Source organism: Taudactylus pleione, unplaced genomic scaffold, assembly GCF_031769625.1.
Source record: "Taudactylus pleione unplaced genomic scaffold, aTauple2 ptg000095l, whole genome shotgun sequence".
Classification (NCBI taxonomy): domain Eukaryota; kingdom Metazoa; phylum Chordata; class Amphibia; order Anura; family Myobatrachidae; genus Taudactylus; species Taudactylus pleione.
Window position 1 is genome coordinate 21,654,452 of NW_028284497.1, and position 25,697 is coordinate 21,680,148.

Here is a 25,697-nt window from a genome sequence, read left to right on the forward strand (position 1 = left end):
ATCAGATGAAAGACCCATCATGCTTACTTCCATTTGAAATTGGAAGACTTACAGCAGTGCCATCAGCTCAGAACTGGCAGAAATCAGTGGGACCCAGGTACACTCATCTACTGTTCGGAGAAGTTTGGACAGAAGTGGTCTTCCTGGAAGAATTGCATCCAAAAAGCCATACCTTCCACGTAGAAACAAGGCCTAGCAGCTCAACTATGTAAGAAAACATAGGAACAGGGGTGCAGAAAAATGTCAGCAAGTGCTCTGGACTTATGAATCAAAATTTTAATTATTTGGCTGTAACAGAAGGCAGTTTGTTTGCTGAAGGGCTGGAGAGTGGTACAATGATAAGTGTCTACAGGCAACAGGTGAAGGTTCCTTGCAAGTTTGGGCTGCTTTCCAGCAAATGGAGTTGGTTGGGGATTTGGTCAGGATTAATGGTGTCCTCAATGCTGAGAAATATAGGCAGGTACTTATCCATCATGCAATATAATCAGGGAGGCATCTGATTTATTCTGCAGCAGAACAATGACCCCAAACATACAATGTCATTAAGAACTATCTTCAGCATAAAGAGTCCTGGGAGTGATGATATGACTCCCACAGAGCCCTGATCTCAATATCATCGAGTCTGTCTGGGATTACATGAAGAGAATTTGAGCAAGCCTATGTTCACAGAAGATCTGTGGTTTGTTCTTCAAGATGTTTGGAACAACCTCCCTGCCGAGTTCTACCTAGAAGAATTGATGCAGTTTTGAAGGCAAGGGGTGGTCACACCAAATATTGATTTGATTTAGATTCCTCTTTTGTTCATTCACTTTGCATTTTGTTAAAACGATTCAAAGACGTGCAGTAGACTGTTTTGTGACATCACTTTTAGTGTTGCAGCTGTGGTATTTTTCACTTCATCATCTGTTGAGAACTTCTATCCTCGCAGTTATTTTTTCAGGGTTGGGAATGCCCAGAAATCACAGAGCGCTAAGTCCGGGCTATATGGAGGGTGTTCCAGTGCTGTCCCATTAATTTCAGTCAGTGCTGCCAATGCAACAGCAGCACAGTGGTGTAACCCCTGGGAGCCGTCAGGCCGGCTGTACAGGGGGCCCCGCGCATCCTGCGTCCAGGTCAGTGTGTAGTGCAGACTGCAGTGAGTGTGGTCCGCACTACACAGTAAAACAAACACACTGCCACCGGATAGTATGAGTGTACTATCCGGTGGCAGTGTGTTTGTTTTAGCAGCCAATGAGAGTCAGACAGACTCTCATTGGCAGCTGCACCCAGGGCCGGAGGTGAGCTGGAGCTCCACCTTCCGGTTCCTGCACTGGGTGAAGGGAAAGACATCATGACGTCTCTCCCATAGTGCTGAGCGGTAGGACAGACGAGTGGACATCGGTGGGCGCAGGACCGCGGATTCTGGTAAGTATAATTTTGTCTGTCTGTGTGTGTTTGCATGTTTTATGTGTAAAGGGCACTGCTACTGTGGGAACTATATAAGGGGCACTACTGGGGGCACTATATAAGGGGAAAAACTGGGGACACTGTATAAGGGGCACTACTGGGGGCACTATATATTGGGCACTGCATAGGGGGCACTATATAAGGGACACTATATATTGGGCACTACTGGGGGCACTGTATAAGGGGCACCACTGGGGGCACTGTATATTGGGCACTACAGGGGGCACTGCATAACGAGCACTGTATAAGGGGCATTACTGTGGGCACTATATATTGGGCACTACAACATGGGGCATTGCAAGTGGCAAACTACTACTGGGGACATTGCATAAGGGGCACTAATACAGTCGGCATTGCATGAGGGGCACTACTACTAGGTGCATTGCATAATGGGCACTGTATAAGGGTCACTATTACTGGGGGCATTAAAGTGCATATGGAATGGTAAGGAATGCTGACACCCCCCTATTTTTCAGTGGCCTCGCCCCTTGTGGCATGTGGCCGTACCCACTTTTTCGGTGAGCGCACATAGGGGGGGGGCTCCATTTTTCATCTTGCCCTGGGCTCCAAATACCCTAGTTATGCCACTGAACATGTGGTTGGGCATTGTCTCCAAATACCCTAGTTACGCAGCAGCAACATGTGATCAGGTATTGTCTTGGAGCAAAAAACACTGGCCCTCATTCAGAGCCGGACGCAATTAGCGCTCGCTCGTCTTGAAAATAGGGGTGGCTATTCAAATGAACCGTTCGCTGTTTGCGGTCTGTTCACGCCTCTAGGTCTGAACGAGCGAACAAAACTTGCGGTAGTTTTTTGGGAAACTACGCCCCCTGGCCGCTCGCATCCTACGTCATGTCCGCTATTTATTAGATTAATCGAGTACATCGAACAGGGTATGAACTGCTCACTATTCTTGTGGTCGGTTTTTGCTACCACAATTTTGCGAGCAGTTCTGGCTATAAAATAACCCAGTGACGTGGTCAATGACGCTGCTGTTTTAATTATGCACACCCATAAAACGCCCGTTTTGACCTTTAAGCACGCCTGCGTTCTGATTTCCAGTCCCCGTTTTCAAGCACCTTCCCCTGTTACCACCCACATACGCCTCATTCTGTCACTCAAATTAGCAGGCATTCGCTATTTAGCGAGCACATGAATTTCGACCGCACTGACTGGTTCGCGCATGCGTATAACGATCCGTATGCATGCGCAGTTGGCCAAACATTGCTCGGAGCGAACGAGCTGCCGCTTACGAGTGGCTCTGAATCAGGCCCACTGTTTCTTCAGCAAATGTGGTCTTTTCTTCCTCATGGCTCCACGCAAATGGGTTTTTTTTTAGGACGTTTGCATAGAAGTCACCATTAATTGTCTGTCCACGGGTAACCCAGTGCTGTAGGATCATACCATGCACATCAAAGAACAGCAGAAGCATGACTTTACACACTGAAGGAATCACACAAAATTTTTTGGGTGGAGGAGAATTTGCGTGTTTCCATACACTAGACTGTTGTTTGGATTCCGGATCATAATGACGAATCCAGGATTTGTTACACGTCACAGTCGATGTCAGGAAATCGGGTATCCTCTCCGACATTTGAACAGTGTTCTTGCACGATTCATCTCGTCATCGCATCTGCTCTTCTGTGAGATTTCTGTGTACTCATCTGGCACACAAGCGATGCATTTTCAGTTCCTTTCTCATAATATGCTGAACCCGTTCGAATGAGATGCAAAGTGAAGCCAAAAGTTAGTGTAAAGTTACCTTCTGTCACTTTGCAACATCTCCGCAGCTTTGGCTATGTTGACATCTGTAACTGCGGTGGATGGTCTCCCAGAATGCACTTCAGTCACTCGCGTATTACCCTCTTTTAAGTGCTTCCACCTCCGAAATACTGCAGCACGGCTAATTGTTTCTCCACTGTAATAATATTTCATAAGTTTCATTTCTGCTTTTCCTAAATTTAACGGAAAATTCAATCACACATCTCTGACGTAATCTCACAGACATGTCTTCCTCATCCGCCATGACAAACATACGAAGATCTTCCAGTCGCTGTGACCAAACAATGAGGACTACGGTAGCGAGCAGTCTCCCTCTGTAGCCCAGCACGCAGCAGGGTAGAAGGAGTGGGGGTGGCGTTTGATCCGGCCCATGCAAGGCCCCTCCAACAAGCCTGGGTCCAGGTAATTAGTACCAGCCCCCCTCTGCGCCTGATTATTCCACACAGTAGAGCCCCTTACACACATTATACCACACAGCAGAGCCCCTTATACACATTATGCCACACAGTAGAGCCCCTTATTTACCTTATGCCACACAGTAGTGTCCCTTATACACATTATGCCTCATAGATCCCCTTATTCACATTATGCCACACAGTAGTACCCATTTATATACATTATGCCACACAGTAGGGGCCCCCCTTACCTATCTGTTACTAAAGAGTGGACTAGGCCTAATGCCCAGCCACTCACCATGGGCTCAGGCTATTGCCTGCCTAGCTTAGGGTGCAAAAACTGACCTGTGCCTAATGCCCTGAGTCACTTTTACTCTAACATGCCCCACAGGCCTGTGGCCTGATTGCACCCACAGGCCTAATGCACAACATCTGGGAGTCTAGGGAGGGAAAGAATTACTGATAATCAAGGCTGCCTATTGGTAAATTGGGAGAGGCTGCAGTGGGGGGCTTTGTTTAGCTCTTTGCTTCCCACCACCTGCAGCACTCTCCGGTCCTCATCTTCTTTCTTCAGCTGGTCGCCCATCCTATCTAGTGGCGCCATCCTCTGGCCTCTTCTGCGGCCGCCGGAGTTATTCAAGTGATGTCCTCTTCTATAGGCCACCGTCGTCGTGCTGAATGCGCTGCTTGGCCGCGTCTGATGTCAGACACTGCAAGTGGGCAAAGCTATGACTCGGCAAGCCAATTATGTTTCTTATTGCTGCAGGTCCACAAGCCATGGTGGGCTTGCATCTGGCATCAAGTTCAAATAGTTCCTGCAACCTATTAGCTGCCAGTCCACGGGCCAGATTGGCTCGCAGTCAGCATCAAATTTAAACTGGTGCCACATCCGCTTGCTCGATGCTTATTAAAATAGCAATTGAAGAAGTGGTGGTTTGAGGCCAGGACAGTGCATCTCTAGTCCGGCCTCCTCCTACAATGCTAACCCCCGCTTACCACATTGCGCCAGCCCTGTATATATAATGCTATGGCATGATATCTGTTTATATCAAGGTTTTTTTAATATTGTTCTTGCTTCAGAATTTGTACCATGAATGTGTTCACCATATAAAAAAAAGAAAAAAAATATATAGTGTAATTAAAATAATTATCAGTTTGTGCTCTCATGCAATAGTAATAAAATGAAAAATTGGTGGAGTTATATGCACAATAAAGAACACCTAAAAGTGATAAAGATACACTTCAAACATGCTAATATACAGTATATAGAAATGCACCCGCATGCGTCACTATGTCGATCGATATCAATCCTCTAAAGGCCTTATTTCGACTATTTATCTAGGTCTGCTTTCCCACAACCTACCTGAGAAGCCGGCACACGAACTAGCATGGGAGCGAGATATAGGTAAGAGTCTGTCCCCCGAGGAGAGGGCCAAAGTTAGAACTGAAATACTGTAGCAAAAAGCTCTTTCTCAGTGTTTATAAAGGAAAACTCTTTTAGGGGCCTATTCATGATGTTAATTATCGGGGCCTGAACGGACCCCGATAATTAACATTCTAATTCGCCGCGGCCACCGGAGCAATTCAGAATTGCTCCGGTGCGGTGGCTGCTGATGCGAAATCAGCTGTCCCTGCGAGCGGCTTCACTGCTCCTTTTCGGAGCAGTGAATCTTTTCACTGCTCCTGTCGGAGCAGTGATGATGGTGCGCATCCGCGACCTACAGGTCACGCATGCGCACAAGAGCCCCGACATCCGGCGGAAGGAGCCAGACAGGGGCGGAGGGATCCAAAAGGATCCCTTCTCGCAACCCTGTCCTACTTCCCATAGGGAAGAGCGGGTTGCAAACCCCAAGCGGGGGTATTCACCATCTGAAGATGGCGAATGCCCCCGCAGTTAAGCTCCGAAAATATAATATTTTCGGAGCTTGATGAATTCTGTCCCCATACTATTGTATGGGGACAGCGGGCCATTCCGCAAACAAAAGGTAAGTAGGAGATATCTGTGATATCTCCTGCTTCACCTTCTTAATGAATGGCCCGAATACTTAATTGTCACAATTGCAGGTGAAAATGTGCTTTTTCACCTGCTTTTGTGACAATTAAGTGATGATGAATAGGCCCCTTAAACTTTTATATCAGGTATTTGATCCCTACTCTGCTTTGAACAATTTACCCCACCACCTCTGAGATTTGCTGCCGCTTCTGTGGCCAATGTTGTACCCTGCTGCACATTTGGTGGTCATGCCCCCAAATTCAATGCTATTGGAAAGATATCCATGATCTCATTAGGGATATGTCAGGTATTCAGATTGCTGCTTCATCATTATACTCTTTGTTATTCCGTCCACTCCCACAAATTTCACGTCCATCACAGAAATTGATTAAACATATACACAAAACACAGCTAAATGTCAAATTGCTTTCAATTGACAAGTGGTCTCTCCTCCCTCTCTGCTACGATAAATGCTATCTGGTTTACTTACCAGATGGAGCGTATCACCTCCGTTATACATGATACTCCAGATCATTTCATAAAAGTCTGGACTTCATGGACGACTCACTATAAGGCTGAACCATCATTATCCAATACTTAGTTTAATAGTACTTGCAGTCTAAAGCTGGGTACACATTAAACGATATGAGTATCCAGCGATGCAACGGGCGAGCCCCGGCTGACGGGCCGACATATTGGGTGACCGGTACACATTAGATGATCCGGTGCATTTTGTGCCCGTACAGTAGGAGATCACTGGAAAAATGTATGCCACACCATTTCACAGTCACCTGCACATGCGCAGTATACTCCAGGCACACTCTAGTGCCCGGAGTCTACTGCTGCTGTCAGATCGCTGACGGCAGCTGGGGAGAGAGGAGGAGGCCCCCTGCTGGAGAGTGAACACAGGCCCCCTCCTCTCGTAATACGCCCCTGGGTTATGGTGACACCATGATGTTTTAAAGATACCTTTATGGGACTGCAGTACATTTGTTACATGTGAGTCAGAAAGATCTCTGTATGGTGGAGGAATATTTTCTAGACACCACTTTTTGAAGCAAAATCCTGGATATACACAAAAGGGTGTTATATATTCTGTATATCAGTGCGATACCAATAAATTGTTTGTGTTTTTATTTTTTTTAATATGAATTATTGCTGGAGATCTATGGATGTTTGACCTACAACAATTAAGACCAAATGGACTTTTGCTATTTTTATTTGGGTTAACATATACATGTGAAAGAGACAAAGCGCCGACGGTTAGGTATATATTTTTATTTTGTGCATGTTGCGTGTTTCTGAGAATTAGGTGTAAGTGTGGTAGCTAATCCTTTTTTTGCACCTTTGAAACATATATCTTATCTCAATACATCTGCGACATTTGCATATTTTCACTGTGCAGCTGCATACAACACAAAGACGCAGCAGCTGCATTAGCATACAACTCTAAATCAGGCCCTATATACTTTGGGACAACTCAACTCTTTTTAGTAAAGGACTCTCCACCCAAACTACTCCCACTCTCCAACTTCAGCTTTGTCCATTATGATTCATCGTTTCAAGACAAAGCAGCTTGGCTGGTCTCTGATAGTACCACGACCAAGTGGTTCTCTCCTGGGAGCAATCAGCACTGAGGCATGATATAGGATATTGAGCGATTGACAGCTATTGCGCATGCGTGTAATCAGTGCTGCACACGTGCAGCGACTGATTTGCGATTACGCTCAAACAGAGGATTTACTTGCAAAGTGAGTAACAGGTAGTCAGCGTTTGGGGAGGTAACGAGGTGGTTAGAGAAGTGCATGTGTGTTGGTAGAGACTAGACACTGTTTTCTGGGTGCCCATAAATTAGTCACTGCGTCTTGCTCACTGCAGGAAAGCCCTCTGTGTGGCTGGAGATCCACTGTGTCTACGACAGCTTAGACTTACTCAGAAGGCTGATGGCTCCCTGATCTGCGTTCAATGTTTCTGGTTTTGTGCATCAGAGGCGGATGTGAAATACTTACAGTGGACGTCTGTAAGCATTGGACTGCGAGTGGCTTCTTAGCATATTTTCACAATTATGAATCCATGAGAGATCGCAGCTGCATGGCATTTGTGTCCACATCTGAATCAGGCCCATAGATTGTAAGCTCCACCGGGGCAGAGACTGATGTGAATGACAAAATATTCTCTGTAAAGTGCTTCAGAATATGTACGCTATATAAATAACTGCCGAAAAGTAAATAATAATTAATATTTCCCATTGTTTCAAAATAGTTCTATTTGTGCTAAACTGTTCTACCCTCTGAGTACAGTATCTGACATTGGTGTAACCAATATTTAGAAAGAAACAGCTTATCTATGTTTAACCAAGAATTTTGAGGTATATTAGCTTGGAACATCAGTGGTGTCTGTATATAGAAAATTTTATTTTAATATACCTACTAAAGACTAAATCATAGGCTTATAGGGCCTGATTCAGCTTTGGGAATAGAGTGAGAATTAGCACTTAACTGTGTACCTGCACAAACCATGTTGCAATTCAAAGGGTGTAAATACTTAATTTTTTTGCATGTAGTGTAAATACTGGCTGCTTTTGCATGTAGCCCACAAATACTGCACAGCTTTATTATTACACTGCACTTTAGATGTCAGTTTGGACACCTCCCTCCCAAATCTAAATCTCTCTGCACATTTTAATCTGCCCCACCTGCAGTTCAGCATGGTGTCACCGAGATGGTAAGTTAAGTGCTAAATCTCACTCTATTTCCAAAGCTGAATCATGCCCATAGTGTATGCCTCCTAACGGTCCTGATATTTGGGAACTGTTCCGCTGTTCCACCTGCAGGCCCCATTGACCTACGGGCGGTCAGGAGGTTGGAGGGACACAGTCTGTCACCGCTGCTCTAGCTGTAGAGCAGTTATGAATGGATGCTATACACATGCGCGCGGTGTACATTTAGTGCCTAGAGAGGCTGGGGGTAGCCCAGCAACTAATGGAGTGCTGAGCTCGCACCTAGCATGATGAGAACCAGGGACATGAGATGCTGTCAAGTCCCCAAAACTTTACTGTAGGGGGCTTGGCCTAACAGGCACGAGGGCGCACACTCTTTCGCACGCAGAGAAGTCCTGATGTAGGACTGCTGAATGATGGGAGGCATGAATAGTGGATACTGATAATGTATTTGCTAATGAACATCAAATGTGACTTTATGTATTTTACTCTATTCTGGGTTGGTTCAGTATTATAATTCAATTGTCTGTTTATACAGTATATCAGTTACACCCTGTGGGCAGCAGCAGATATACACAGACCATTGAACTATTGAATGATGGTTCATTTTTAGGTAATTTTATCGTTTATTAGTATACATCCACCCACTTTGCGCCTGGATCTGTTTTTAGTTTATTCCATAATATTCCCAAATTTTTATTATAAGACTAATTGAACAATTTTGTGCAAGCTGGACTATTGGATGCGTTAGTATATCATTTAAACTATTTCAATGCTGAGGGTTTACTCACACCTGTGCTGAGTCTGTTTTTCTATGTTTGCAGTGGTCACATTCTAACAGCAGTTATTTTAATTGCAGTGCCCACATAAAGTACAGTATACCTTGTTTTTATTAAGACTTTATGCCATTTTGCTACTTCTCACACATCAAATTTACCCAAAATGGCTACAAAATGATGGTTCTTGTTTCTGCATTAACCTTTCCAAAACAGCAAAAAGCAGGGTTACTCAGAAGGCCAATTATTGACTGATCTGCGATCGAGCTGTGTCTATGTACGCAGTTGCTTGGATTTGAGAACCTGCTGGTGGGCGTCTCAATACAATCCCTGGCGGCTGTGATATTTGTATATTTTCACACAGCCACTGCGTACAGATTTGCAGCTATGGTGGCATTAGCCTACATCTCCGACTCAGGCCCTAAGTAAGGCATATCTTTTGAAAGATTGGATTCTTTTGCAATGTGTATATAATTATAAATACAGTTAAATGTTGGGATTTATCAAATATTATACGTGTAATGCTAAATTTTCAGTTTATGAATGCAATTTTCTAAAACACAGTCGCATTGTAATATAACAAGACAGGACTTATTTGTCATTTTGAAATCATTTATCACTATTTCAGAATAATTTTTCAGCTTGAATGTTCATGAGTATGCTTAAGAAATGCTTTTGGCATTCATCTGATCTTCTATAAGAAACAAAACCATATGGAAAGGAAGATTATATTTACAGTCACCAAAGTAGGACAGCTGTGTTTTATCCGTTCCTTGGGAAAAGTCCTCTCCAGTACACAAATTTGCTGCTCAGTAACAATAATTCACTGGAGAAAACCACCCACAGCAGATTACAAATATGTTCTTCCCACCAGCTACTTCACTTTGACTGTCTGCCACACAGATGTAGTCACAGAGTTCAGCAGCAAGACAGGATGAGGCCTGGTGTTTCATTGACGCAGGCAACTTGAAAGGCCTCTTTATACAATACTGTACGTTCTCAGCGCAATATTGCAGAATGAGGAACATTGCAGGCAATATCTTATGGCATCATCTACACGCAATACACTTTTAAATTGCAGTAATAAATCTTAACGTTGCTGTATTTTATCCCTAACAGATTAAAGTTAACCTTTTATTGTGTTTGTTTACTAAAGGAAAAGCCAGAAAAAACTACTTTAACATTTCCTACCCAAATATGTTTGACAAAATCTTTGTCCTACTGTAAATTACTGGAATAGGATTCTAACGCTCTACCAGATCAATGTACAGTATAGACCCCGAGAGTTGCAGAATAGCTGCCAGGGGTGGTTTGGGCTATAAAATAGGCCCAGGCATCCCTTATGGTGCGAATCCGAAAAAGGAGCATAGTCACATCGCACAGGACAGGGATTTCATGTGGCTGGACCGGCCCATAATGACATCAGCCCTTCTGTCACTTGACAGAAGTGCAGATTGCCAGTCTGGCCCTTATAGCTGATCAGATGTTAATGTGTCTGTGTAGGTGTATGTATACTTGGCTCCCCTTCAATTTATTATTTTAGTTTTTTTCTGGAAGAACAGTTGAGCTTCAGGCTAAGCTGGCCCACAGATGTTGCCCTTAATCTGTTTTTTTTTTTTTTTTATCTAAAATGAAAAATTGAGCTCCGGTACTCCAGTTGGAATGGGCCCAGTTTTAAAACTTATTTTTTTAACTACAATACCCAGATTACAATGGAAATTAATGCAAGGTATTTGAGTTTTAAATGTTAAATTGGATCTGATAATAAAGAATTATTTTTTACTTTACATACACAAAATTAGATATGCAATTTATTTTATTAGAAAAAAATACTATATAGATTTAGTTTAGTATCTTATGGTACAAAATAAATACTATACAGATTTAGTTTAGTATCTTATGGTATACCTTTTTTTTGGGGGGGGTGACCAATGCCAGTGTAAGCATTATAGGATTGTAGGTTGCTGCCAGGAAGTAGGTATAAGTATATCCACAAATAGGAACAAGAAGCTATGACGTTCCTATCTTGTTGCATTTTTCAGGCCGCTCCAAAATGACAATGTTAGAAATGGTGAGTTAGTTGTCAATTAAGAATTGTTTTGAAATACATTCTATACACATATACAGTATACCTAGAGATTGATGTATTTTAAAATATGACTGTTTTTAGAATTCAGTAATTATATACAGTATTAAATCACCAACGTACAGATGGCTGTTAATGATGGCTGCACTTTAGATCAGCTTTGTGCCCAAACTCGCACACTGTCATCTTCCTATAGATGAAAAATGGTTGAATATTTGTAAAGGCTGTAGAATACTACATTTCAATGCAGAGGAGGGTAACTTCACTAAGAACAATATTGTTAGGAAGATCTAGTAGATACGATCTCAGTTCAGCTATTGAGTCCACTGAATAAAACTCTTACTTGTCTACTCTTGCAGGATCACAGATAAACTGGTTTTCTGCATAGGATAATTTAGTAAAGAAAAAAAAACAACAAATTTTGCTAAACCTGAGTTGAAGAAAGAGTAGTTACCAAGGGAAATTGTGATATAGTATTAGCATCTGTTGTGGCTTCCTTGAGTAAGGAATTTTACGCAGACACAAAATTATAGGAGAGTAGTACTGAGCAGGGCCGTAGCTAGGGTAGTGCGGCCGGTGCCATCGCACAGGGCACCACAGGTCAGGGGGCGCTGTTTGGGCCTGTCAAATTTCTGTTTATTATCATTCTCACTTGTAGCTTCCTCTTAGTTCATCTCCAGCATCTCCTAGCCTCTCCTATCTCTTCCCTGGCCCTTCCCCATGAAGCCATGGCTCTTTTTTGAGTGCATTATGTCCCTTTGAAAAATGAGGGGGGCGCCAATGCTCTTTCTGGCACAGGGCACCAAAAAGTCTAGTTACGGCTCTGGTACTGAGTGGGTTAAGGGCACTCAAGTGATCAAGCCCTCTCCAGCAAAATGTGTGCCAAAAGTCCAGGGGTTCCCTATTTGCACACACCAGGACCCCTATGCACCACAACTGTCCTAATCATTCCTACTACAGAGGAAACAGTACTATGTACTTGATTCTTTAAAATATTGGGAGCATTTTCCTGACTTCTGTCTCTCATGATTGCTATATTGTATCAACTGGTTAGTTGTAACCTTTATTTTATGTTTAGTAAGAAGTGCTAATTGTTGTTTATGGTGGGCGCACAAATGCAAAAATAATATATTAAAACTTGACTTTTATTATTGTTGCAATAAAAATTCCATCCACTAGGAATGATACAGTGAAAAATAGAGGTTAAAAGAGTTTTTATTAGCACACATAGAGATTTGTGTACAAAGAGATAGAAAATGTGAACAGTTAGTGTATATAAAAAAGCAGGGTCCACTGTTTTGGTCTCCTAGTATTTCATTAGCATAGTACTATATAAAATTATATGATATGATTATATTCAGTATATCTCATAAACATCTATATAAATACTCCACAATTGGTCAGAATTTCTATGAGTTGTGGAATTCACTATTATTTGTGATAATGAAATGTGGTCTGCTCAAATGGCAGTATTAAGTTCATTAAAGAAAGATCTTGTATTCTACAGAGGCTAAAAGGTGAAATCCTATTTAAATGTAAAATACAATCCTCTGTAGTTCATACGATCACAAAATGATACTTATTACAATTCCAACAGTTAATGTTCATATTGTTGTTACATTGTATTTATAAATACTCCTAGGTAATGTAACATTCTCAGAATGAGCAATATCCTGTAAGTAGCTGTAGTGTTACAAATAAGCCAAGCCGTGGTGGGGAAAATACGCTGTAGCTTACAATACAACAAATAGATCGTCTGTATTATTCACAATTCCAAACGCCTACACATTTATTATCCCATATGAGCATCTTCCTTTACCTAGAAAAGATATATACTAATTCCAATTCCGGGATAGTTATTTATATAATGCTTGGTGTAACATACATTGATTTGTAAGCGTGAGTTAGCGCTGCCGTAACACTGCTATTTTAATCTGATTGATTTAAGTGGTTCTAGGAAGTTGCTTAATTATATACTGCTCATTAATAATAGTGCTGCTTCATAGTGCGCATCATCCACACTCTTTATAATTCTTGAGTAAACTTATCTCACTTCGGGCCTCATTTACTAATCAGTTTTATCACCAAAATGAGTGATAAATCACTGTGTATGATAAATGGTGCTCCAGCCAATCAGCTCCCAACTGTCAACTGTTAGAAAAATGACAGTTCTGAGCTGATTGGCTGGAGCACCATTTATCATACACAGTGACATTTATCACTCGTTTTGGTGATAAAACTGATTAGTAAATGGGGGCCTACATATTTAATATTTTCCATTTTCAATTAGTATAAGAAAATGTGCATACTATGTTATACTAATTGAAAATGGAAAATACTAAATATGTAGTGAGATAAGTTTACTCAAGAATTATAAAGAGTGTGGATGATGCGCACTATGAAGCAGCACTATTATTAATGAGCAGTATCTAATTAAGCAACTTCCTAGAACCTCTTAAATCAATCAGATTAAAACAGCAGTGTTACGGCAGCGCTAACTCACGCTTACAAATCAATGTATGTTACACCAAGCATTATATAAATAACTATCCCTGAATTGGAATTAGTATATAACTTTTCTAGGTAAAGGAAGATGCTCATATGGGATAATAAATGTGTGGGCGTTTGGAATTGTGAATAACACAGAAGATCTATTTTTTATATTGTAAGCTACAGCGTATTTTCCCCACCACGGCTTGGCTTATTTGTAACATGACAGCTACTTACAGGATATTGCTCATTGTGATAATGTTACATTATTTAGGAGTATATATAAATACAATGTAACAACGATAAGAACATAACCTGTTGGAAATGTAATAAGTATCATTTTGCAAGATCGTATTAACTACAGAGGATTGATTCAGCCAATGTATTTTACATTTAAGTGGGATTTCACTTTTTAGCCTCTGTAGCATACAAGATCTTTATTTAGTTACTTAATACTGCCATTTGAGAAGACTACATATCATTATCACAAATAATAGTGAATTCCACAACTCATAAATTCTGACCAATTGTGGAGTATTTATATAGATGTGTATGACATGTACTGAATATAATCATATCATATAATTTTACTCCGTTCTAATATAGTACTATGCTCACAAAATACTAGGAGACCAAAACAGTGGACCCTGCTTTTTTATATACACTAACTATTCACATTTTCAATCTTTATACACAAATTTATATGTGTGATAATAAAAATTATTTTATCCTCTATTTTTCACTGTACCATTCCTAGTGGATGGAATTTTTATTGAAATATTAATAAAAGTCAAGTTTTTGATTTTTGTATTTGTGTGCCTACCATAAACAACCCCTAGCTCTTCTTATTAAACATAATCTAACTTGGTTGGATAAGGGTAGTACCCCCATCACAGAACACCATTGGTTGGCAATTATTATGGGGCTCTATATGTGTTCGTAACACGCTATACATTGGAGTGTGCAGGTATATTCTTTCTTTTAACTTATATCAGATTCTTTAAACTCTCAAATGTGGACTCTATTTTAATTCTAATTTCAGTAGAGCTTTTCTCTTCCTGATATCCTGAAATTTGATTGCTACATGTAGGATTACCCCCACCCATTTACAAATCTATCTTTTTTTTGTTTTATCTTATTAATTTTATCTTTTACACTACTTGCAAGGGTACAATATTATGGAAATTCTTATATAAAGAGATTGTTATCATAATTAATAATTATTATTCAGTATACTTCCTCGTATTGATGGTTTCCAGCACACATCCTTAAGCTAATTAGTAAAGGTACAGAATTTTTTATTACTTAAACTAAGTTTGTTTTTCATACTTATTTTACTTGTTTCATGTTTACTATACATGAGTACTATTTAGCATTCATTAAAGCTATCATTCTGTACTTGTGGCTATCTCATTCACTGTTCACTGCTACTTGTAGCAAAAAGTGGAGAGCAGAAGTCTCATTACACACATAACTAATCCTGTGAGTACACGACTCTCTCATCCCCTGTTCACTGTTCTAGGGGAATGCATAAGTTGGGGCACACTATTCAAGTTCCCTCTAATTTTACTATACCTCTCCAATACCAGCTCTTTTGGATTTTAGTATCATCTATACATGGATGATACTCAAATCCACCTATCCTCCCCAGATTTGTCACATCTGTATTGGTCCATGTCACTGAATGTCTTTCTGCCATTTCATCTTGGATGTCATCTTGCCATCTCAAACTTACAGTAATATTTCCAAAACAGAATTAATTATATTTCCACCAGGCAATAGTAGTTACCAACCTGATCTCTCTATCACTGTTGATAACTTGATAATCAAACCTACCCCACAAGCTCACTGCCTAGGTGTCATCCTTGACTCTGAACTGTCCCTTGTTCCCCACATTCAATCTGTCTCAAAATCATGTTACATACACTACCATTCAAAAATTTGGGGTCACTGAGAAATTTCATTATTTTTGAAAGAAAAGCACTGTTTTTTTCAATGAAGATAACATTAAATTAATCAGAAATACACTCTATAAATTGTTAATGTGGTAAATGACTATACTAGCTGCAAACATCTGGTTTTTAAAGGAATATCTACATAGGTGTATAGAGGCCCATTTCCAGCAACCATCACTCCAGCGTCCTAATGGTACATTGTGTTTGCTAAGCGCATTAGAAGACTAATGGATGATTAGAAAACCCTTGAAAACCCTTAGGCAATTATGTTAGCACAGCTGAAAACGGGTTTGCTCATTAGAGAAGCTATAAAACTGGCCTTCCTTTGAGCTAGTTGAGTATCTGGAGCATCACATTTGTGTGTTCGATTATACTCTCCAAATGGCCAGAAAAAGAGAACTTTCATGTGAAACTCGACAGTCTATTCTTGTTCTTAGAAATGAAGGCCATTCCATGTGAGAAGTTGCCAAGAAACTGAACATTTCCTACAATGGTGTGTACTATTCCCTTCAGAGAACAGTACAAACAGGCTCTAACCAGAGTAGAAAGAGAAGTAGGAGGCCCCAGTGCTCAACTGTGCAAGAAGACAAGTACATTAGAGTCTCTTGTTTGAGAAATAGATGCCGCACAAGTACTCAACTGGCAGCTTCATTAAATGGTACCCGCAAAACGCCAGTGTCAACATCTACAGTGAAGAGGTGACTCCGGGATGCTGGCCTTCTAGGCAGATTGGCAAAGAAAAAGCCATATCTGAGACTGGCCAATAAAAGGAAAAGATTAATATGGGCAAAAGAACACAGACATTGGACAGAGGAAGTTTGAAAAAAAGTGTTATGGACAGACAAATTGAAGTTTGAGGTGTTTGGATCACACAGAAGATCATTTGTGAGATGCAGAACAAGTGAAAAGATGCTGGAAGAGTGCCTGATGCCATCTGTCAAGCATGGTGGAGGTAATGTGATGGTCTGAGGCTGCTTTGGTGCTGGTAAAGTGGGATATTTAAAAGGATTTTGAATAAGGAAGGCTATCTCTCCATTTTGCAATGCCATGCCATACGCTGTGGACAGCGCTTGATTGGAGCCAATTTCCACCTCCAACAGGACAATGACCCAAAGCACGCCTCCAAATTATTTAGGGAAGAAGCAGGCAGCCTGGTATTTTGTCTGTAATGGAGTGGCCAGCGCAGTCACCAGATCTCAACCCCATTGAGCTGTTGTGGGAGCAGCTTGACCGTATGGTACGCAAGAAGTGCCCATCAAGCCAATACAAATTGTGGGAGGTGCTTCAGAAAGCGTGGGGTGAAATTTCTTCAGATTACCTCAACAACTTAACAGCTAGAGTGCCAAAGGTCTGCAATGCTGTAATTGCTGCAAAAGGAGCATTCTTTGACGAAAGCAAAGTTTGAAGGACAATATTATTAATTCAAATAAAAATCACTATTTCTAACCTTGCCAATGTCTTGACTATATGTTCTATTCATTTTGCAACTCATTTGATAAATAAAAGTCAGTTTTCATGTAAAACACGAAATTGTCTGGGTGACCTCAAACTTTTGAACGGTAGTGTACTTTTACTTACATATCAGGCTATTAACCAAACCACACCAACAAACATCTCTTCATTTATTTTAAAATATCTCCCAACTTGACCTCTCCACTCTGCACAAGAGCTGCAATTTTTTGGGGGGCTGCACCCACTCTTTGGAATGCCCTCCCATGCACAATACGGCTTTCCTCTAGTCTGCAAACCTTCAAGTTTTCCCTGAAAACTCATCCCTACAGACAAGCTTAACAGATTCTAAACTGCCCACATAAGCTTCGTAGCTTCCATATCTAATGACATCCTCTCTTACAGTCCACCCATAACCTCACACATTTTTTGTCTTCACTTTCACATCCCCCTGACCTTTGGCCAACATTTCTGTTTGACTGGATCATACAGCCCACCAAGAACCTCTGCAAGCTGGCTGGACCAATATGCAATAGGTATCACCTATCCATAATTATGAATGCCTGTTTCCCTATAGATTGTAAGCTTTGCAAGCAATACCTTCCTACATCTATGTCCGTCTGTCATTACCCAGTTTTATTCAATTAATGTTTTCAATTGCAAAGTGCAACGGAATATGTTGCGCTATATACATAAACTGTTAATAAATAAATACCATACAATTGACTTTATAAAATACCCACACTATCAGGAGTGCATTAATTGTTTATGATATATGTTATTATACTGCACATATTTAGTTGTTGTGTGCAATTTATATGTTGTGCCACCATCAGTTTAATTTGTGCGCATCCATCTGTGGTGTCCACAGACATGGAACTATTGGGATGTAGTCAGGAAGCCGGCGATCGAAATGCCAACCGCCGAAATCCCAACAGTGAAAACCCGGCATGGGACTAAAGATAGGTGTCTAAATACCAACGCCTTAGCCCCATGCCAAAATCCTGACGGCTGGCATACTGAACGTACGTAAGCCGGGCATCGGGAGCTCTTAGCCGCGGGGGGGGAGGGGGGGCAGGTTATGTTTAGGGACTCCCAGGGTGAATTAGGGTTAGTCACTCCCCAGGATGGTTAGGGTTAAACTAGGAGAAGGGGGAGTTAGGGTTAGGCACCACCGGGGGAGGGTTAGGGTTAGGCACCCCCCAAGGAGGGTTAGTTTTTAGGGTGCGGGGAGGGGGAGTTAGGTTTAGGCACCCCTGGGGGGAGGTTAGGGTTAGGCATAGCTGTAACTAGACTTTTTGGTTCCCTGTGCCAGAGAGAGCATTGGCGCACCCCCTCCTCCATTTTTTAAATAGGAACATATGGCACCTGAAAAAGGGCCATGGCACCTGAAAAAGGGTCATGGCTTCATGAGAAATTGCCAGAGAAGAGATATGGGTACTCCTGGGGCAGCCAGGAGATGCTGGGGATAAAAGAAGAGGAAGCTATAAGTGAAAATTATAATAAACAGGAAAATTGACAGGCCCAAACAGCGCCCCCTGCCCTGCGGTGCCCTGTGCCAAGGCACTGGTCGCACTACCCTATTTTCGGCCCTGGGGTTAGGCACCCCGAAGGGAGGGTTAGGGATAGGGGGAGAGGGAAGGGTTAGGGTACTTACTTACCCTAGTCGGGATCTTCATCTGCCCACCTTCTGGCATCGGGATTTCATCGGCCGGGGCTTAGATCTGGTGGTGTTACATTACATACCAATTCCAAACTATTCACTATTCACTCACATACATTTTACTAATTTCATACAGAAAATTTATCAAGTTTGCCCTCAACTCACTGAGAACTATTCTCCTATGCTCTTGTGTCTACTCTCACAGAACAGGAGATTCAGGAATTTCATGATGCCCTCATGGAGTCCCAGTAGACAGGACCAGCCCCTGGATCCAATCCAAAGTGAACAATTTGTTGTGAATTTCATCATTGTGGTCCCACCCCCTGTGGCACAATGTCGTCATTCTCAGCATTTCACAGTGGGTGGCAAGATGTTGCCATCTCCAACTTTGGCAATCTCTGCTGCCTCCTTAGTGACAGCAGCTACTGCCAAACATATTAGTAAGCATGATACTAAAGAAAAACACCAGGCATGTATCCAATCTAATCTGATGGATAAGCACAAGACTACCCTGTAGCTTAAACCGAAAACTATCCTAGAATCAAAAAAGCAATTAGATTCAGTTAACATAAAGGATGAAGAACAGTTGATTAAAAGAAGAAGGCGGTTTTAAGATTTATACAGTGAAGGACTCATGTTCTGTGTCACAGCCTTCTACCATCACTCCTTGTTTCAACTGTACTACACCAGCGGTAGCTGCACAGAATGGCTAATCGCCAATGGTTGCATTATTATTAGCAGCTAATAGTACTGCAGTCTTACAATATTCACATGTACTTTCCCTACAAACAGCTACAATTGTCTACCCTATGTCTCAAGGGGAGGCAATCGGGAAGCCGACTGCCTAAATACCGGCAGCCGGCTTCCGACTGCCATTTCCCGGCAAGGGCGAAATGCCGGGCGTCTAGATGTAGACACCCGCATTGCCCCGACGCCGGGAGACCGGCGCCCGGCATCCCGATCGTAGGGATGTCGGGCACCGCGAGCGGACAGCCGCGGGGGGGAGGGTTAGGTTTATGGCTCCCGGGGGGGACTTAGGGTTAGGCACCCCCCTGAGAGGGTTAGGGTTAGGCTAGGGGGAGGGAGGGTTAGGGTTAGGCACCCCCGGGGGGACTTAGGGTTAGGCACCCCCCCGGGGGACTTAGGATTAGGCAGCGGGGAAGGGGGTGGTTAGGGTTAGGCACTTAGAGGGGGGATTAGGGTTAGGCACTTGGGAGGGAAGTTAGGGTTAGGCACCCCCTAAGGAGGGTTAGGGTTAGGGGGGTTAGGTTAGGTTAGTAAATACTTACCTATCCACGATCGGGATTTCCAGTGCTGTCGGGCTTCCGCTGCGTTGCACTCTGCTCCTGTCGGGCTGCTGCTGACGGGAATCGAACGGCCAGCGGTATTTCATACCAATTCCGTCTCAAGTGTTCACCACACATTTTCTCTTGTATGCTCATTTGGGCAGGATCATCTGTACCTTTTATCTCATGCCATTGTACATAACTTGTGTCTGACATTATCCCCTCACTGTACAGTGCTGCCTAATATCTCAGGGCTTTGTAAATAAGGATAATAAATATACACTTCTGCTCATTAACTAATTCACTGCTATAGTACATTGCTGCTGATGTGTCTTTTGCATTCACTGATAGCTGGAGTACATTTAACTTGTTGAAGTGACGTGATACAGGTTAAAAAAGTTACCTTTTGCATATATTGAAGTGCTGACTAAATTAAAATGGAAAACAATTCGGAGAAGGAAAAAAGTAAGGAGATTATCACTGATACACTGTTCGGCCTTATTATACTTATCTAGTAATACTTAAAGTGCCCATACCCGGTGCTATTTGCATACGATGCGATCTTGTATAGGATTTCCCTTGAAAATTATTCCCTTGAAATTCTTTACGATTTGTGCCAACAAATGGTACGATTGTACAAGCGAGCATATGATTAGATGTATCGTAAAGCGTTTGCAAATCATTTACAATATATTGTATGGAGCAAACAACCTCATGATGCATCTGCTGGAACCTCAATAGGGGAGAGCTTATCTAGGGGGTGTAAAAGGCAGCATCCATTTTAGATCTGGGCACACTCTGCTCTGTGGCAAGTGAGGCTTGGTTATATGCCCTGCTGAACACTGTACTGCTACTTTGCTTTGCTTTGTTTTGGGCTTTCCTTTAACAAACTGTGGGTCTCATTCAGACCCGCTCGCAAGCGGGTCGATGGTTGTGCATTGCGCATGCACGGCGTGAGCAATGCGCGTGCGCAAGCCCCGTAGCAAGTGAAAAATTCACTCGCTCCGGGACTCGCTACAAATGGGGCGGCTGTCAATGTTGATCGACAGCTCGCCCCGTTTTGTAGGCGGGGTGCCTGGACAAACAGAGGCATTCCTGAAGGAATGCCTGCCATTTGTGGGTGGCCCTACTGACATCACCAGTTATGTTAGTAGTGAGCTTCCGGCTCTATTAGAGCCGAAAGCTCACTGGGGCTTGCGGCAGACGAGACCCTAGCACAAGGGTCTCGTCGGAAGCCGGATGGTCACGACCATCGCGACCATCACCTGACCGCTCGCAAAAGCTGTGGGTGGTCACCCACAGCTTAGCGAGGGACCAGGAGGCCGGCTTTTAAAAAACACAGTGGCCACCCTTGTTCAGAGCGAGCGCTCACTTTTTGCGAGCGGCTCTGAATGAGGTCCTGTGTTCTATACTACATTTTGTGGTGATGGATTCCTATCGCTATAAGCTTCTGCTAGTCTATGGCTATTTGAAGATGAAAGGTGATGGAGAGGAGGAGGATGAGGTCTAGTTGGACCAAGGAGTGGCTGATGAGGGAGACTTGCTCCCATATGCCCCTGTTGATGGAGATTAGGGAGAACAACCCGGACGATTACCGCAACTACCTGCGTATGGATGATGCCACCTTCCAGGAGTTGCTGTGTCTGATGACCCCCTATATCCAGGGGCAAGACACCGGCATGAATAGGGCCATGCCGGCTGAGGAGAGTCTCATTGCTACCCTGAGGTACCTGGCTACAGGAAGGTCCTTTGAAGACCTGAAGTTTGGGACCCTCATTTCCCCCCAGGCTTTGGGGCGCATCATCCCGGACACCTGCAAAACCATTGTGAATGTCTGAAGTACCACTACTTTAAGGTGAGTAAAAACACTACACATTTTTATTTCAGGTGAAAGAAAATTATTTTTATTTTTTATTTTTTTCACACTGAGGGAAATAAATCAACCAACATGGCTGTAAATATCAATAAACATATTTTTACTTAAAAGCAAAGCCAACAAGGCTGCTTTTTAATGTTTACTAAAAGCAACATGGTTTTAAATGTGTATAAAATGGTATATCAACTAGTTTTATCTCTCCAAATAGCTAGGCAGTTGCATGGTATACGGTGTGTCAGACGACAGATTGAGGCCCCGGCATTCCCCACTCTGTGTTTGCGCCATGCGTTTAGTGACCCTGTCCAATCCGCATCATCTGCACCGTATACCACGCAGTAGCTATTGGGACAGATAAAACTTGTTGATACTGAAGGAAAAAACCTTCTGAAAACTATTTTATCCCTTTCAGGACTCAACATATTAAAGTAATGTAAAATAACTGCTACAGTATATCAACAAATTTTATCTCTCCCAATAGCTAGCCAGCTGCATGGTATACGGTGTGTCAAATGATGGATTGAATAGGCCAAGAAGCACATGGCGCAAGTCCAGATTGAGGTCTCGGCATTCCCCAATCTGACTTTGCGCCATGCATTTAGTGACCTTGTCCAGTCCGCATCATCCGCACAGTATACCATGCAGTAGCTATTGGGAGAGATAAAACTTGTTGATATTTTAAATTATAATTTAAATAAAAAAATTGGGGTGGCTCCTCATCCTCCACCAACATGGCTCTGTAAAGAACCTCTGAGGAGGATGTGGAAGAGTTGGTGGGTTCGGGAATAAGGAAAGTGGGATGGGGTGTAGGATGGGATGGGGTTGGCCCCAGTTGTGTGGCCTGGTAACTTGGTGGTGGGTAGGAATGGTATGAAGATGACCCATAGTGTGGCTGCATTGTTGGCAGGGGCAGAGGCTCATCCGTCAGCCTTGTTGTGGTGCCCAGCTGCTTCAATCTCCCCCGTATCACTGTCTCGTAGATGATCCTCTGGGCATGTATTTGTTGATTCTCATCCATTTCCCGGAGACTACTGGCAATATGAGTGCCCAGGTTGTCGAAAATGTCCGGGGGCTTTTGTAGGGCTTGCTCAACCTGTTTAAGCAGGGAACCTGGCTGCGCCTTAGTCTTGCGCTGGTACCTTCGCCATCTGGAACCAGGCTTAGTAAATTCAGCCTCGCTCTCGCTTTGGGTGGCCATTGGCGGACTAGTGGCTAAGTCGAGGTCTGGTGGACTGTTGGAGGAGAGAGAGAGAAGAGATTAATGTTAATAACATATTTTCTAATATTTTGTTTTTTCTTTCTTTATTCTAGTTCCCAACAATGGTGGAGGAGTGGCAGGCAATTGCAGAGGAATTTGAACGTAGGTGGAATTTCCCTAACTGCGATGGAGCCATTGATGGCAAACATATCCGCATTAACCCACCTGCCCACAGCGGATCCTTTTATTACAATTAGAAGGTTTTTTTTTAGTATAGTGCTCATGTCAGTGGGGGACGCCAATTACGAGTTTATTTTTGCTGATGTGGGCAAACATGGCCGTGCTTCTGAAGGAGGGTCATTTAAATAGACCCTCTTCTATGAGAGACTTAACACCAACCGTCTGAATTTGCCAAATACAGAGGCAACAAAGCACGGCCTAAACTACGTTTTTGTGGCTGATGAGGCATTTGCTCTCCATGAACACTTGCTGCAGTCATATGCGCAAAGGGGCCTGATGAAAGAAAAGCGCATCTTCAATTTCCGTCTATCCAGGGCACGGAGGATAGTGGAAAACACCTTTGACATTCTATGCAACAGATTCAGAATCTTCCATACGGTTATAAATCTACGTGTGAACAAAATAGATAGCGTCGTCTTGGCCTGCTGTGTCCTCCACAATTTCCTCCACAAAACTTCCACTATACAACAGAGGACAAAAGACACAGCTATGGCAGACGACCCGGACCATCCACAGGAGACATTGCAATTGCCCTCTGTGGCCCTATCTGCAGTTGTGGAGTCAGCAGGGACTGCGTGGGTTAAAGAGATCAGGGAGCAATACCTGGCCTTCTTTAATGGAGTGGGGGCAGTACCATGGCAGGAGGACAGTATCCGCTAGTGTGATATGGACAATTGTGGACTATTGAACTTTTAAAAAACATTTGGCATGGTATGTATGCACTATGGGTCTGATTCAGAGCCGCTCGTAAGCGGCCGCTCGTTCGCTCCGAGCGATGTTTGCCCAACTGCGCATGCGTACGGATCGTTATACGCATGCGCAAACCAGTCAGTGCGGTCGAAATTCATGTGCTCACAAAATAGCGAATGCCTGATAATTTGAGTGACAGAAAGAGGCGTATGTGGGTGGTAACAGGGAAGGTGCTTGAAAACGGGGAGTGGAGATCCGATCGCAGGCATGCTTAAAGGTCAAAACGGGCATTTTATGGGTGTGCATAATTAAAACAGCAGCGTCATTGAGCACATCACTGGGTTATTTTATAGCCAGAACTGCTCGCAAAATTGTGGTAGCTAAAACCAACCACAAGAATAGCGAGCAGCTCATACCCTGGTCGATGTACTCGATTAATCTAATAAGTAGCGGACATGACGTAGGATGCGAGTGGCCAGGGGGTGTAGTTTCCCAAAAAACGACCGCAAGTTTTGTTCGCTCGTTCAGACCTAGAGGCGTGAACAGACCGCAAAGAGCGAACGGTTCATTTGAATAGCCACCCCTTTTTTTTTGAACGAACGACCGCAAATACCGACCGGCTCTGAATCAGGCCCTATGTCTGTACTTCCAAAGAGGACGGAAGTTCGATTTCAACGGTGTCCTCTTGCTGCTCCCCAGGGACACTCTCGATCATGATCGCTTGGGAAGCTCGCCGTAGGTCCTGTTTGTGCAGGAACTTGAGGAGGTCGAAGTACCACAAGGTAGTGGTGCAGACCTTATCGGCCCTCGCTATAGATGCCCGGGACTCCTGCTGTTTCTTATTTTCTTTAACGTACACCGTATGTAAATTTAGAATTTTGGTTTTAACCCACTTCGGGGAGGCCTCATCATGGAATGGCTTGCTAAAAGCTACAAGCCCCTAAGGCTTTCATGGGGGCTGCTTATTAGGTAAATTTACCAAGCTCCAGAATGTAATGCATACAAGAGCTTAACCACAGTAGCTACTGGTGTTAGCCCGTTACAGCCCATAGGCTAAATTTTGCCAAAAGTAACGAGACTGCACTCTCTACTCAAAAAACCGCCCATGCGCAGTAGTGCGACTAGCTAGCAAACTGGCAGTGAAGGAATTGCAAATGCAATCCCTTCATTACTTACATACCAAAAAGTGTATTATATAATACATTCAGGCGAATCATAATTTCTTATTGCCGTAAATAGAGACAATAAGTAATTATAATTCTTGGGTTTGACACAATAATTAATTTATATGCCCCTATATAACATACAGTAAATCCTTCCTAAACAGAAAATAATTGTATGTTCCTTTTCATGAAGGAAGCAAGCATTTCCTTACAAAAAAAAGAACAGTAATGTCATGCAGAAATCAGTGCTGTCTAATTGAATGTTTACTTTATTAGAAGGTATGATGTTACCTTACTTGCAGAGCTGGGGAGAGGGATGGACAGAGTATGGCAGTATGTGTGTGGGGGGGTAGGGTGTATAGTAGAATGGTGGGGGGTCTGGCAGTTAGGGGGAGAAGTATTCAACTATAGCTGTATGGGGGGAGAGTCTGTAAGGATGGAAGGGTGGTATGGTAGTATAAGAGGAGAGTCTGGGAGCATGGAGGGTGGTATG